Below are 17,703 nucleotides of genomic sequence, written 5' to 3' on the forward strand. Positions count from 1 at the left end.
ACAAGACCACTAGTTTCAAGAAGATGGGAAAGGGAAAGAAGGGGAACTTCAAGAAGAAGGGCAAGCAAGTTGTCACTCCCGGGAAGAAACTCAAAGCTGGACCCAATCTTGAAACTGAGTGCTTCTACTGCAAAGGGACCGGTCACTGGAAGCGGAACTGCCCCAAGTATTTGGCGGATAAGAAGGATGACAAAGTGAACAAATGTATATTTGATATAGATGTTATTGATGTGTACCTTGCTAATTCTCGTAGTAGTGCATGGGCATTTGATACCGGTTCGGTTGCTCATATTTGTAACTCAAAACAGGGACTACGGATTAAACGAAGATTGGCTAAGTATGAGGTGATGATGCGCGTCGGGAATGTTCCAAGGTCGATGTGATCACCGTCGGCACGCTACCTCTACATCTAGCTTCGGGATTAGTTTTAGACCTGAATAATTGTTATTTGGTGCCAGCATTGAGCATGAACATCATATCTGGATCTTGTTTAGTGCGAGAAAGTTATTCATTTAAATCAAAGAATAATGGTTGTTCTATTTATATGAGTAGTATCTTTATGGTCATGCACCCTTGAAGAGTGGTCTATTTCTGTTGAATCTTGATCCCGGTGATACACATATTCATAATATTGATGCAAAAAGATGTAAAGTTGATAATGATAGTGCAACTTATTTGTGGCACCGTCGTTTGGGTCATATCGGTGTGAAGCGCATGAAGAAATTCCATAAAGATGGACTTTTGGAATCACTTTGATTTTGAACCATTTGATACTTGCGAACCGTGCCTTATGGGCAAGATGACTAAAACTCCGTTCTCCAGAACAATGGAACGAGCTAATGACTTATTGGAAATAATACATACCGATGTATGTGGTCTGATAAGTGTTGAAGCTCGTGGCGGGTATCGTTATTTTCTGACCTTCATAGATGATTTGAGCAGATATGGGTATATCTACTTAATGAAACACAAGCCTAAAACATTTGAAAAGTTCAAAGAATTTCAGAGTGAAGTGGAGAATCATCGTAACAAGAAAATAAAGTTTCTACGATCTGACCATGGAGGTGAATATTTGAGTTACGAGTTTGGCCTTCATTTAAAACAATGTGGAATAGTTTCACAACTCACGCCACCCGGAACACCACAACGTAATGGTGTGTCCGAACATCGTAACCACACTTTATTAGATATGGTGTGATCTATGATGTCTCTTACCGATTTACCACTATCATTTTGGGGTTATGCATTAGAGACAACTGCATTCACGTTAAACAGGGCACCGTCAAAATCCGTTGAGACGACACCGTACGAACTGTGGTGTAGCAATAAACTTAAGCTGTCGTTTCTTAAAGTTTGGGGATGCGATGCTTATGTCAAAAGGCTTTAGCCTGATAAGCTCGAACCCAAATCGGAGAAGTGCGTCTTCATAGGATACCCTAAAGAAACAATTGGGTACACCTTCTACCACAGATCTGAAGGCAAGATTTTTGTTGCTAAGAACAACACCTTTCTAGAGAAGGAATTTCTCTCGAAAGAAGTGAGTGGGAGGAAAGTAGAACTTGATGAGGTAATTGTACCTTCTCTCAATTTAGAAAGTAGATCATCTGAGAAATCTGTTCCCGTGATGCCTACACCAACTGGAGAGCAAGCTAATGATAATGATCATGAAACTTCAGATCAAGTTGCTATAGAACCTCATAGGTCAACCAGAGCATGATCCACACCAGAGTGGTATAGAAATCCTATTCTGTAAGTCATGTTACTTGACCATGACGAACCTACGAACTATGAAGAAGCTAAGATGAGCCCAAATTCCGATAAATGGCTTGAGGCCATGAAATTCGAGATAGGATCCATGTATGAGAACAAAGCATGGACTTTGGTGGATTTGCCTGATGATCGGCGACCTATAGAGAATAAATGGATCTTCAAGAAGAAGACTGACGCCGATGGTAATGTTATTGTCGATAAAGCTCAACTTGTTGCAAAAGTTTTTTAACAAGTTCAAGGAGTTGACTACGATGAGACTTTCTCACCCGTAGTGATGCTTAAGTCTATCCGGATCATGTTAGCAATTGCTACATTTTATGATTATGAAATCTAGCAAATGGATGTCAAAACTGTATTCCTTAATGGATTTCTTAAAGAAGAGTTGTATATGATGCAACCAGAAGGTTTTGTCGACCTAAAGGTGCTAACAAATTGTGCAAGTTCCAGCGATCCATTTATGGACTGGTGCAAGCATCTCGGAGTTGGAATATACGCCTTGATGAGGTGATCAAAGCATATGGTTTTATGCAGACTTTTGGAGAAGCCTGTATTTAAAAGAAAGTGAGTGGGAGCTCTATAGCATTTCTAATATTATATGTGGATGACATATTGTTGACTGGAAATGATGTAGAATTTCTGGATAGCATAAAAGGATACTTGAATAAAAAAATTCCAATGAAAGACCTCGGTGAAGCTGCTTATATATTGTGCATCAAGATCTATATAGATAGATCAAGACACTTGATAGGACTTTCACAAAGCACATACCTTGGTAAAGTTTTGAAGAAGTTCAAAATGGATTAGTCAAAGAAAGGGTTCTTGCCTGTGTTACAAGGTGTGAAGTTGACTCAGACTCAATGCCCGACCACTGCAGAAGATAGAGAGAAAATGAAAGTCATTACCTATGCCTCAGCCATAGGTTCTATCATGTATGCTATGCTATGTACCAGACCTGATGTGTGTGTTGCTATAAGTTTAGCAGGGAGGTACCAAAGAAATCCAGGAGTGGATCACTGGACAGCGGTCAAGAACATCTTGAAGTACCTGAAAAGGACTAGGGATATGTTTCTCATTTATGAAGGTGACAATGAGTTTATCGTAAGTGGTTACATCGACGCTAGCTTGACACTGATCCGGATGACTCTAAGTCACAAACCAGATATGTATTTTTATTGAATGGTGGAGTTGTCAGTTGGTGCAGTTCCAACGAGAGCGCCGTGGCAGGATCTACGTGTGAAGCGGAGTACATAGCTGCTTAGGAAGCAACAAATGAAGGAGTCTAGATGAAGGAGTTCATATCCGATCTAGGTGTAATACCTAGTGCATCGGGTCCAATGAAAATCTTTTGTGACAATACTGGAGCAATTGCCTTGGTGAATGAATCCAGATTTCACAAAAAGACCAAACACATCAAGAGACGCTTCAACTCCATCCGAGATTTGGTTAAAGAGGGAGACATAGAGATTTGCAAAATACATACAGATCTGAATGTGGTAGACCCATTGACTAAGCCTCTTCCACGAGCAAAACATGATCAACACCAAGACTCCATGGGTGTTAGATTCATTACAATATAATCTAGATTATCGACTCTAGTGCAAGTGGGAGACTGAAGGAAATATGCCCTAGAGGCAATAATAAAGTTGTTATTTTATATTTCCTTATTCATGATAAATGTTTATTATTCATGCTGGAATTGTATTAACCGGAAACTTGATACATGTGTGAATATATAGACAAAACACCGCATCCCTAGTATGCCTCTACTTGACTAGCTCGTTGATCAAATATGGTTAAGTTTCTTAGCCATGGACATCTGTTGTCATTTGATGAACGGGATCACATCATTAGGAGAATGATGTGATGAATAAGACCCATCCATTAGCTTAGCATAATGATCGTTCAGTTTTATTGCTACTGCTTTCTTCATGTCAAATACATATTCCTTCGACTATGAGATTATGCAACTCCCAGACACCGGAGAAATGCCTTATGTGCTATCAAACATCACAATGTAACTGGGTGATTATAAATATGCTCTACATGTATCTCCAAAGGTGTTTGTTGGGTTGGCATAGATCGAGATTAGGATTTCTCACTCTGAGTATATGAGAGGTATCTCCGGGCCCTCTCGGTAATGCACATCAAGCCTTGCAAGCATATGAATAATGAGTTAGTTACGGGATAAAGCATTATGGAATGAGTAAAGAGACTTGCCAGTAATGAGATTGAACTAGGTATGAAGATACCGACGATCGAATCTCGGGCAAGTAACATACCGATGACAAAGGGAATAACGTATGTTGACATTGCGGTTCGACCGATAAAGATCTTCGTAGAATATGTGGGAACCAATATGAGCATCCAGGTTCTACTATTGGTTATTTGATCGGAGAGGTATTTTGGTCATGTCTACATAGTTCTCGAACCCGTAGGGTCCGCACGCTTAACCTTCGATGACGATATGTATTATATGAGTTATGTGTGTTGGTGACCGAAGGTTGTTCGGAGTCCCCGGATTAGATCACAAACATGACTAGGAGTCTCGAAATGGTCGAGAGGTAAAGATTGATATATTGTAAGGTAGTATTCAGACATCGAAAGGGTTCCGGAATGTATCGGGTACATACAATAGTACCGGAGGGGTTATCGGAACCCCCCGGGGAAAGATATGGGCCATATGGGCCATAGGAGGGAGGCTACCTAGCCCACAAGGGGCCGGCGCACCCCCCACAAGGGAGGAGGCCGAATTGGACTAGGGAAGGGGGCGGCACCTCCCTTTCCTTCTCCTACTCCCTCTCCTCCCCCCTTTCCCCCTCCGGTAAAAGGAAGGGGGGGGGGGGGGCGAATACTACTAGGAGCCCAAGTGAGACTCCTCCCGCTTGGGGCGCGGCTAGGTCCGTCCTCCTCTCCCTCCCTCCTTTATAAAAGGGGGTTACCCTAGAAGACACACCAATTGCTCCAAGCCGTGTGCAGTGCCCCCTCCACAGTTTATGCCTCCGGTCATATTCTCGCGATGCTTAGGTGAAGCCCTGTGCGGGTCACATCACCATCACCGTCACCACACCGTCGTGCTGATGGAACTCATCTACTCCTTCGACCCTCTGCTGGATCAAGAGCTCGAGGGACGTCATCGGACTGAACATGTGTAAAACTCGGAGGTGCCGTACGTTCGGTACTCGATCGGTCGGAACGTGAAGACGTTCGACTACATCAACCGTGTTAAGTAGATGCTTCCGCTTTTGGTCTACAAGGATACGTGGACACACTCTGCCCCTCTCATTGCGATGCATCACCTAGATAGATCTTGCATGAGCATAGGAAATTTTTGAAATTGCATGCTACGTTTCCCAACAAGGTGGACCCCCCGGACCCTCGGACCCCTTTCGGCACTCCCGGTACACTACCGGTAATGCCCAAAACTTTTCCAGCAACCAAAACGAGACTTCCCATATATAAGTCTTTACCTCCGGAATAGTACAACATTCGGTTACAAATGCACATATCCCAATTCTACTCTAGCGTCACCAAACGTTAAGTGTGCGGACCCTATGGGTTTGAGAATCATGTAGACATGACCGAGACACCTCTCCGGTCAATAACCAATAGCGGAACCTGGATGCCCATATTGGTTCCTACATATTCCATGAAGATCTTTTATTAGTGGAACCACGATGTCGAGGATTCGGTTAATCCCGTATGTAATTTTCTTTGTCCAGCGATACATTTCTTGCCCTAGATTCGATCATCCGTATCTCCATACCTAGTTCAATCTCATTAGCAGCAAGTCTCTTTACTTGTTCCGTAATACAAGACCGCATGACTAACTCATTAGCCACATTTCTTGCAAGATGTTTACGATGTTGTATTGAGGACCTAGAGATATCTCTCTGTCATACAGAGTGAAAAATCCCAGTCTTGGTCCATGAAACTCAACAGACACCTTTGGAGATACCTATAGAGCACCTTTATGATCACCCAATTACAAAGTGACGTTTGATAGCACACAAAGTATTTCTCCGGTATCCAGGAGTGACATGATCTCATGGTCTAATGAGTTGATACTTGACATGAAGAAAGCTATAGCAATAAACTTAAGTGATACAATCAAATGCTAAGCTTGCTGTTTGGTCTTGTCCATCACATCATTCCCTAATGATGTGATCCCGTTATCAAATGACAACCCATGTCTATGCATTACAAAAAATACACTTCCGTGATGATACGTGTTTGTCACAGCAGGTCACGTTTTTTGTCATGCATGCACATCCATGACGATTTTATGACAGAATCAAGATAGGCATACCTGTGCTGTCGTAGAAGTGTTCCATGACAATACCAAAATTATCCTCACGGAAGTGTCCACTTCCATGACGATAAATGGCGCGTCATAGAAGTGCTTTCCTCAAGGGTAACCGACACGTCGCATCCACCGTAACAGGTCGTCATTAAGCTATCGGGTTCCGGTTTGGATCTGATAACCCATTAACAACCCTGACTAATGGGGATTTTCCACGTGTAAAATTATCATTCGCCGGAGGATCCACGTGTCGACTCTGCGTTGGGACAGATGTCATCCACTTATAGTACGGGAGGCGCCTATGATACGTCGGCACGTGGCAAGGCCCAACAGTGGCCCATTCCGATGAAAGAGGCCGGCCCGGAAAAAATTAGCAGGTTGGCCCATATAAGGCCTACTTGTGTCGGGTCCATTTAAGCCCACGACCAATACGAGATGTGCCAATTCGGCCCATTAACGACCCTTTAGTGATTTGACACCATTGCAGCACATCGTCAGTTCGAGCCCGTTAAGAGCCCACTATATATTTGGGCTCAATATCGGTCCGATGTGGTTTCGGCCTGTTAACGGCCCATTCAAGTGATGTACCAATTTTCAGGATGTACATCTTTTGGCCTTTTAGCGACCCATTTAAGTGTTGGGCTAATTTCCGGCCCGGTGTGTCTTTCAGCCTGTTAACGGCCCATAAATGAGCCAGGCCACTTGTAGTCGGACCTGAGTTTTGGCCTTTTAATGGCCCATGCTCTTCATGGTCCAATACCAGCCCGGTTTCTCTTTCAGCCTGCTAAAGGCCCACAACACAACTAGGCCATATACAATACGACCTGACTTTCGTGCTCTTAGTGGCCCATGCTCTTCATGGTCCAGTACGAGCCCGCTTTCTCTTTCGGCCTACTAAAGGCCCATGGTATAGTTGGGCCATATGCAGGTCGACCTTAGTATCGGCCTATTAACGGCCCGTGAAATCAAAAGGGCTCACCTGTTGCCTGCTTCGATGTTGGCCTGTTAATGACCCGGGAGGTAACATGGTCGAGCATTAACTGTCGCCCTGTTTCAATTATAGCGACCCAATAGAGCTTTCGGCCTGGTTATTGCCCATTAACTTAATGGTCCCACTAAAGTTCGAACATGTCTATAGGCCCAATTAGATAATTTGAGCCCATTACAACGAGCAATTATGCACAGGACCAAAACCGATCAATCAAAGGCCTATGAGAATTTTTGCCCCTGCGAGCCCATTAGGGAAGCCCATTAAGGGGAGTGGGCTGCTTCCTTCATATAGGGCCCATGACTGTTCGTCCTAACTAATAATTTCACTGCTTTTTTAGCTTCCTAGCAACCAGTTAGCTGGAATACGAGGCGCACTAAGAAAAGGTATGGCATACAAGGAAAAACGTTGCACATCCAGCATATATTACAAGAAATTACATCCACTGGGCAATCAAAGATTGATGCCAGTGCAAATAAATGAACAGAACCTAACAATCTACAACATCACAATCTGCAACCTCAGCACGGATGACGTCCATAAGCATGCGAGCAAGTTCTTCCTTCTTTGCTACATTGTCTGTGAAAACATTGATCAGTTGTTGTTGCGCAAGAATGTGCACCTCTGATTCCTCCATGATTTCCATCATTACTTCAGCCATTAATTGGTTCACAAACATACATTTTTTCCATTGCATTCGAGACAGAGGAAACTGAACAAATCCAGATGGCATTTTTTGCAGGCTTGTATTATTGATAGTGGAGAGTGTCTCGACCACTACATCATAACATGAATTAGGAGGGGAACCAAACAGATAATCAAGAGTTATTGCCATATTACCTGGCCTAAATTTGTTGGAAAGAAACAATGGGGTTGCCTTGCTGTTTTCAGAGTTTGTATTCTTATCTTCAGCAACCTGCACCAAATTAACACACTAGCATTGTTATCATTGGCCAGGTTAGGTAATAGGAAAGCAACATTGACACAACGAACGTTTTGGCGACCAGACCACACCAGCCTACACAAAATTAACACAATATGGCACAACTATCATCAGCCAGGTAAGGTAATACGAAAGCAACATTGACACAATGAATGAATGGGCAACCAGAGCAGCACTCCAATTAAGTAATGTGCATGATATGAGATAGTACACTAATGCAGCTTAGTATGCAAACTACCAGGCAGTTTTCCTTACAAAAATCAACATTGTCGCCTTTAATTATACATTTTGCTACAACTAAATTTAAATCAGATAAAGGTTGGATTCACGCCGATTAACAAAATACACGTTGATGTAAAAATATAGTGATATACAACAGGTACTTACATCAGCATTGGAGCACAAAGAATTCCCGCAAGATACTTTCCTCGAATATACCAGTGCAAAAAGTCTTCTATCCGTTAAGCTTATTTTGTAAAACAGAGATGGGTAAGAAACATGTAGAAAATATGATCAGAATGCTATAAAATTTCATGATGCGAGGATACGCACACACTTCTTAGAATGGAATTGACATATTTTTGCTGGACTAGAGCGGACTAGTTCTTTGGCCATTGGAATCTGCTTATTATCAGTAGGTGAAAGTGCAACTATCCTTGGGTGGTTTTGGTAATTCCTAACAACATATAGCTCATTGAGCTAATGCTATTTCAAGATAAATATTTCAGGAAAGCTCAATGTTTGGCATGGCATGGATGAGAAACATGGACCCCTCAAAATGCTAAGGACAAAAGGATTGGCTCAAGCTCAAAGCACAAGACTCTACATTTTTTCATTTTAGTGATCCAAGATCACATTGAGTCCATGGGAAAAGCCAATACTATTAAGAGGGGGTGAGGTGTTGCTTAATGAGTTTCTTGCTCAAAGTGCTTAGTGATATGCTCCAAAAACCATCAACTACTTTATCACATCCACATATGTCCCAAACCAAAAGTCAAACTCGACCCCACCGAAACTTTCTATCCGGCGCCATCGAGTTCAGTTGACATAGCCACTGCCAGAAACCCTAGTCTTTTCGGTCTCATCGAGAGGGATCTCGGTCTCAACGAGATGGGATTGTAATCTCTCTATTTCCCTTCGTAATGTTTCGGTCAAACCGAGATGAGAAATCGGTCCCACCAAGATTGCAATGCAAACTCTCTGTTTCCCTTTCGTAATGTTTCAGTCCAACCGAGATGAGCGAATCGGTCCCACCGAGTTTGCCTGACCAACTCTCTATTTGTCTATTACCAAAATCAGTCTCACCAAGTTTGTGTAATTGGTCTCACCGAGATTACATTATGCCCTAACCCTAACGATATCAATCCCATCGAGTTAACATGTCAGTCCCACCGAAATGCCTAACGATCACATTATGAACTAAATCGGTCTGATCGAGTTTCATGATTCGGTCCCACCGAGTTTGTAAATTGTATGTAACGGTTAGATTTTGTGTGGAGGCTATATATACCCCTCCACCCACTCTTCATTCATGGAGAGAGCCATCAGAACATGCCTACACTTCCAACATACATTTTCTGAGAGAGAACCACCTACACTTGTGTTGAGGTCAAGATATTCCATTCCAACCACATAAATCTTGATCTCTAGCCTTCCCGAAGATGCTTTCCACTCAAATCTTCTTTCCACCAAATCCAAATCCTGTGAGAGAGAGTTGAGTGTTAGGGAGACTATCATTTGAAGCACAAGAGCAAGGAGTTCATCATCAACACATCATTTGTTACTTCTTGGAGAGTGGTGTCTCCTAGATTGGCTAGGTGTCACTTGGGAGTCCCCGTCAAGATTGTGGAGTTGAACCAAGGAGTTTGTAAGGGCAAGGAGATCGCCTACTTCATGAAGATCTACCCGAGTGAGGCAAGTCCTTCATGGGCGATGACCATGGTGGGATAGACAAGGTTGCTTCTTCGTGGACCCTTCGTGGGTGGAGCCCTCCGTGGACTCGCGCAACTGTTACCCTTTGTGGGTTGAAGTCTCCATCAACGTGGATGTACGATAGCACCACTTATCAGAACCACGGATAAAAAATCTCCGTGTCAACATTGCGTTTGCTTCCTCAAACTCCTCCCTTTACCTTCATATGCAATTGTTTTACATTCTGCTGCTATACACTTAGAATTGCATATGTAGGTTGATTGCTTGACTTGTGCTAAGTTGCTAAAATCTGCCAAGAACTAAAATTGGGAAAAGGCTAGATTTTTATTTGGTCAAGTAGTCTAATCACCCCCCTCTAGACATACTTCTGATCCTACAAGTGGTATAAGAGCCAAGTTTCCATTTGCTTTGATTTCCATAGCTTTTGGTGGTCATAGCCTTGGTTTCATAACCTAGGAGAGTATGGCGTCTAGCGAGGGAAATTACCACTGTAGAGGTCCTTACTTTGTTGGTACAAATTTTGCTAGTTGGAAGCATAAGATGAAAATGCACATTCTTGGACATAACCCCACCGTTTGGGATATTATGTGTATTGGCTTGCAAGGTGAATTCTTTGATGGGAGAGAACCGAACCGTGAAGCTACCACGGAAGAATTGAAGATGCTACAATACAATGCTCAAGCTTGTGATATTCTCTTCAACGGATTGTGCCCCGAAGAATTCAACAAAATCTGCCGTCTTGAGAATGCAAAGGAAATTTGGGATACTTTGATTGACATGCATGAAGGTACCGACTCCGTCAAGGAATCCAAATTGGATGTGCTTCAAAGTCAACTTGACAAGTTCAAAATGAAGGATGGTGACGGCGTCGCTGAAATGTACTCTAGGCTTGCTCTAATCACAAATGAGATTGCCGGCTTAGGAAGTGAAGAGATGACCGATAAATTCATCATCAAGAAGATCCTAAGAGCCTTGGATGGAAAATATGATACCGTGTGCACATTGATCCAAATGATGCCCAATTACAAAGATATCAAGCCAACGAAAGTCACTAGAAGAATTGTTGCTCATGAGATGTCACTCAAGGATAAGGAAGAGCTCCACAACAAGTCAAGTGGTTCTTACAAAGCCTCATGTGAAGCTCCCACATCATCAAGTGAGAAACAAACCTTCAATGAAGAATTGAGCCTAATGGTGAAGAACTTCAACAAGTTCTACAAGAGTAGAAGCAAGGAAAGAAGTTCCAAGTCAAGGTCCTACAATGACAAAAGATATTCTAGTCATGAGCGTAATTGCTACAATTGTGGAAGACCCGGACACTATTTCAATGAGTGTACGGCTCCCTACAAAAGAAGAGAAGATTCTCCAAAAAGAAGAAGTAGAAGAGAAGAATCACCACCAAGAGAGAGGAAGAGTAGAGATGATCATTATGAACAAAGAACATCCCGGAGAAGCAAGGATTCGGAAAGGAAGGAAAAATCATCAAAGAGCTACACAAAACGAAGACATCAAGCTCATGTTGGTGAATGGGTATCCGGCTCCGACTCCGACAATCACTCCGAGAGAAGCTATCACTCCGGCTCCGAATATACTCAAGATGAAGGTGTTGCCGGTCTAGCACTTGTGTCAACCAACTCCTATGACATATTTGACTCACCAAATGAAGGAATTGGAAGATGCTTCATGGCTAAAGGCCCAAAGGTATCACCCCCGAGTATGTTGATTTCAATAGTGATGAAGATGACTTGTTAGGTGATGATGATTTACTTGTTGACAACTCTAGTGATGAATACTATGATGAAACGTCAATTAATCATGCTAATCAATATAAAATGAATGACAATGATAAGGAGAAGATTGAGCACCTAACTAAAGAACTAAACACTCTTAAGTTAGCTCATGAAACTATCTTGGAAGATCATCGAGAACTTTTAAAGACTCATGAGAAGTTATGCTTTGAAAAGCTCAATCTTGAGCAAGAGCATGAGTTCTTAAAGGCAATCAATGATGATCTCCGTAAGAAAAGTTCTTCTTACATTGCCAAGCGTTTACTCTTATCTACTTACATGCCACAAGTCAAGTCTAGTAACAAGAACAAGAAAGATTCTTCTTCTAGTAGTAACAATAATCATGCTAAATCCAATGTTGTTGCTTCTAGTAGTTCTCTTGATTCCACTAATGATTATCTTAGCCAAGTTACACTTGAGCAAGAAAATAGCTTATTGAAGGGAATTATAGAGAAAGGTGTTTACAAGAGCATTGCCGGAAGTAAGCAATTCAAGGAGATTGTACGCAAGCAAGGAAGGCACCGGAAGAATCAAGGTGTTGGTTTTGAATGAAAGTTCAATGCCAATGGAGTTGAGTGGGAAGAAGATCAATACCCCAAGATAAAGTTTGTTCCTCAACAAGAGAAGTACGATCCTACTTCTTTCAAAGGAACACAAGCTCAAGATGATCTTCCACCACAAGACCACAAGCAAAAAAGGCAAGGACAACCTTCAAGAGGAGATTGATGCATTTGAAGAAGCTCCTAAGGCCTTGGTCAAGTGGGTTCCCAAGACTACATCAAGTTCTACTTCATAAAGTACGACTACAACTCCAAGGACTCCCATCAAGATGGTGTGGATCCCTAAGAAGAAGAACTAGAGAGTTCTTGAGGGTGACTCCGCCAATATACTTCACTCATATCATTTTGGCAAGGACAAGTGCAAACAACTTCCTTATCTTGCACTAGTCCAAGGAGTCACAAGCCTTCTTGTTGGTAAGACGAGGAACAAGGTAACCTAATTCTTTCATGGACATCCTCTTGTGTGTGCATCACTCTATGTCTATGGATATCCTTGTTTGTTCCTTGTGGGACTAACCCGTGTAGGTATTGAAAGTGCAACTCACTCCAATGGATTGCTCCACATGATCAACAACATTGAGCATCCACATCTTCAACATCTACATGAAGTCATCTTCGACAAAACCCAAGGTTAGTTCATCCCTCTTAGGGGGGATCTCACATCTAGGGGGAGCTTTACTCTAAGAATTGAGCTAAAGCAACTCTAGTGGTGTGAGCACAACAATGCTTTATGTAAAAGTGGTAACCCCACTTGTGCTTAAACGATGAGTATGACCTATGATCAAATGTTCTCATTTGACTCCTAAGTCAATATACTCATATATAGATGACCTAGTCATCGCCAATTGCTTGATAGATGCTAGATTGGTTGTGCATGCTTTGCCACATATTTCATTTGCCATTTTATTGTGTGAGCATGTTGGTTGCATATTTTACTCATTCAAGGACAACCATTTGTTACTTTGATTGCTTGGCTTTTTCTCTTTTGCCAAATGGATGGACAAGAATGCCTAAGAACCTTCTCTAGCTATCTATGCTTTTCTCGTCTCAAACTCTATTCATGCTACATCACAAAGTTTGATCAAGTCAGATTTGAACCACTCTGTGTGAGGAGCACTCGGAGTCCTCGATTCGTCATAGACTTAAACTTCCAAAACCTCTTTGTGCATTACGGTTTGACTAATTCATCCTTTTCAGTCACACCGAGATCACTAAGTTGATCTAGGTTTTCAATCTCGGTGCAACCGATTAGAACCTTTCGGTCACACCGAGTTGCAGTAACTGCTCGCAGTTTTGCATCTCGGTGCCACCGAGTTGTTCCATTCGGTCACACCGATAGGGTCAGGTTATATATACTGTCGGGTCAAATTTTGGAAATTTTTCCGAAACCCTTCACTCACACGTAACCTGCTCTGCCTCTTTGGGTCTCCGGATCGTCTTCTTGCCGCCAGCGACCTCCCTCCGCTGGTCTCTGCCGCCGTTAACGGCAATCTGTTCCGCCGTTGCCGCCGTAGCAAACACTCGCCGCTCTAGGGTAAGTGTTCGACCCCTTGTGCTGTCTTTTTCACTCCGATTCCTAGCACAAGGACAATGCCATGTTTCTTGCCACGATTGAGATTGCTCCATCCAGCTAAAACTTCCTTAGGTCTAGATTGATTCGAAAATTTAGGGTTAGGTTTCTGCCGAACTCATCTCGGACCGACCAAATTGTTGAAATCGGTCTCACCGATTTGGCTTAGGCCATTGCACATGCGATTTTCGGTCTGACCGAGAATTGCAAATCGGTGTGACCGATTTTGATTCTCTGTGAAACCCTAGCAGTCTCGGTGCCACCGAACTGTGACTCGGTCTAATCGAGTTCACTAGTTTAGGTTCCAAAAGCTGCTTCGGTATCACCGAGTTTACAAATCAGTAGCTCCAAAATGCTTTCTGTGGAGAAATAAAACTAAGTTTTGAGTCATTTGTTTTGCAAAACCTCTGTACTTTGTGATGCTCATCTACTCTACGTCATCTACAACCTATTCACAGGGTCTGCTGACAGTTGACTTCAAGATGTCTGATCAAAGTGATAGTCAGAACAAGTCAGAGGAACATGTTCAGTTGAGTGAGGGCACTAATCCCTCCAGCAGCTATGATGAGGGCAACAGGAGAACACCTAGTAACTTGCCCAAGGCATCTACTAGAACAAGGAAGAAGAAAACTTCTGATTCAGAGGATGAAGATTATATTGCAGCTGATGATGAGGCCATTTCCAAGAGGAAAGTTGTGAAGAAAGAATTTGGCACTGCTGCTTCAACAAAGCCAGGGATGAACAGGAACGCACCTGCAAGAAGAGTTCCTATGTCAAAGCCCAGAGCATCCACTCAAGAAACTTTGGGATCTGACCCAAAGAACCAGTTGTGGCTGAGAAGAAGAGGAAAGAGAGGGTCAAGAAGACCACTGCCAGGATTATTGGAAAACCCTCCATGATGAGAGAATCAGATAATGAAGAAGAAGAGGATGTTGCACCAGCACCCAAAGCTCAGAAACTCATGGGAGATGCAATCAGATCAGGGGCTACTCCATCTAAGCCCAAAGCTGCTCCCAAGGCTGCTGCTCCAGCTCAAAAGCCTAAACCCAAGAGGAACACCAGAAGTATTCCAGCCGAGGAGAAGAACAAGGCCCTAGTGCCTGAAGCTGAAGAAGAAGAAAATGATTCACTTGTTTTGAGAAAACTGAAGCCCAAGATCCCTGACCACAATGATGCACATCCTATTGCAGAGAACATGAAAATTAGGAAGGATTCGGGACTGAGATTATGGAGACAGTCTGATCCATATGATGTTAGGAGGAGAATTGTTGTTGACTACATGTTTCACACTAAGGAACAACAAGACTTTTATGAGACAATTTTGCTTGACAAGAAGCCTATTGTCTATGACATGAGATGGGTTGAGTGGGAGTACATCAAGGAGAATGAAGATCACTATCTAGGTGTATATGATAGCTTCAAAGCATGTGGAGTTGATACATTTGTTGCCCAGAAGCTCACCAAGTGGAATGATGAGCTGATCATGCAGCTTTACTCCACTTCCCACTTCTACCCAGATGGGAAGATCATCTGGATATCAGAAGGTACAAGGTACCAATACTCTGTGGAAGAATGGGCTCATTTGATCAATGCCCCAGAAGAAAAAGAAGATGACTTGGATGTTTATGCTAAGAAGAAGAAAGACCATAACACTATGGCACACATGTACAGAGAGATCCCAGATGATGCTTTGGAGACTCATAAGTTTGGATCTGTCCACTTCTTGTTGTCTAGTTTTCCTACCATCAACTGGATCCTAAGGCACACATTGCTACCCAAATCAGGTGATCACAAGATAATTAGAGGACATGCTATCAATTTGCTACATTTGTTTGATGTGCCTCAAAATTTTAAAGTCATGAGTCTAATTGTGGAGACAATCAAAAGGACAGCAGCTGATCAGAAAAGATCTTATGGGTATGCCCCACAAATTTAGGAGCTCATCAACTCTAAGATGGGCACATGCAAATATCTATTGGATAAGGAGCACCTGCCCATCTACCCTGAATTTGAAGATAACACTGTTGTCATGAATGAGAATGAACCATCATCAACTTAAGCACATGAGAAGAGAGAGAAGGCAAGGGCAGAGAAAGCTGCAAAGATGCCAACTGCTGAAGAGGCATCTCTAGTGTTCTTGAAGAGCAAGCAAGACCAGCTTGGATATCTAATCCAATCCACCTTGAGGATTGAGAAGGGCTTGGCCACCCTGACTCAAAACCAGGAGAGCTTGGAGAGGATCATTGAGCAGAAATTCTATGATCTTGATGTCAAGGTAACTGAGATCCAGTCAGTAGTTGAGCAACTTCAGGAGGAAGTGGAGGAGAAGAAGGGAAAGTCTACTACAGATGCTTTCACTAGAGTGCCCAGGAGTCAGAGATCTGCTGCATTGCCTGTTCCAGACACAAGAGCTACTACATCTGCACCAGGAACCACAGCTTCAGTACCACCAGCTCCAGCAGCCACTCCAGCAGCTCCAACTACATCAACAGACGCTTTCTTCCTTGGAGTCATCTCTATGCCACCTCATGAAGACCAATCCTGAGAGTCGTTTAGCACTATGCATTTTTGAACTTTTTGGTAACTTGTTGCCAAAGGGGGAGAAAATGTATAGATCATAGGCTTCGAGAGAGAGTGTTGCTTTTTATCTCTCTTGTTTTGGTTGAACTTCCTGATTGTGTGCTTGTGAGCTACTTGTTTACTTGTTCGATCCTGTGTTTGATCATATGCTACCCTTAATTCTTGTTGGATGATATTATCTCTTATATCCTTATATTATCATTCACTTGGTTGGGGAAGAGTGCATGATTTTAATTTCTATCATTTTGAGCGCTCCACCAAGATGTATGTGACGTGAAAGAGTAACCCATGATCCTAACACATTGTACATTTGCAGTCCAAAGCAAATTTTAAATAATGCACAAATTTAGGGGGAGCTCTTGCTTATCACATACTTCTCAAAGCGATGATGTTTTTCAATCTTATTATCATTTGTCGAAGCTTTGATCTATATGTTGTCATCAATTACCAAAAAGGGGGAGATTGGAAGTACAACTATCCCTGGGTGGTTTTGGTAATTCCTAACAACATATAGCTCATTGAGCTAATGCTATTTCAAGATAAATATTTCAGGAAAGCTCAATGTTTGGCATGGCATGGATGAGAAACATGGACCCCTCAAAATGCTAAGACAAAAGGATTGGCTCAAGCTGAAAGCACAAGACTCTACATTTTTTCATTTTAGTGATCCAAGATCACATTGAGTCCATAGGAAAAGCCAATACTATTAAGAGGGGGTGAGGTGTTGCTTAATGAGTTTCTTGCTCAAAGTGCTTAGTGATATGCTCCAAAAACACTCAACTACTTTCTCACATCCACATATGTCTGAAACCAAAAGTCAAACTCGGCCCCACCGATACTTTCTATCCGGCGCCACCGAGTTCAGTTGACATAGCCACTGCCAGAAACCCTAGTCTTTTCGGTCTCACCGATAGGGATCTCGGTCGCACTGAGATGGGATTGTAATCTCTCTGTTTCCCTTTGTAACGTTTTGGTCAAACCGAGATGAGCGATCGGTCCCACTGAGATTGCAATGCAAACTCTCTGTTTCTCTTTCGTAACGTTTCGGTCCAACCGAGATGAGGGAATCGGTCCCACCGAGTTTGCCTGACCAACTCTCTGTTTGTCTATTACCAAAATCAATCTCACCGAGTCTGTGTCCTGTGAGAGAGAGTTGAGTGTTGGGGAGACTATCATTGGAAGCACAAGAGCAAGGAGTTCATCATCAACACACCATTTGTTACTTCTTGGAGAGTGGTGTCTCCTAGATTGGCTAGGTGTCACTTGGGAGCCT

Source organism: Triticum dicoccoides, chromosome 5B, assembly GCF_002162155.2.
Source record: "Triticum dicoccoides isolate Atlit2015 ecotype Zavitan chromosome 5B, WEW_v2.0, whole genome shotgun sequence".
In the NCBI taxonomy this organism is placed as follows: Eukaryota; Viridiplantae; Streptophyta; class Magnoliopsida; order Poales; family Poaceae; genus Triticum; species Triticum dicoccoides.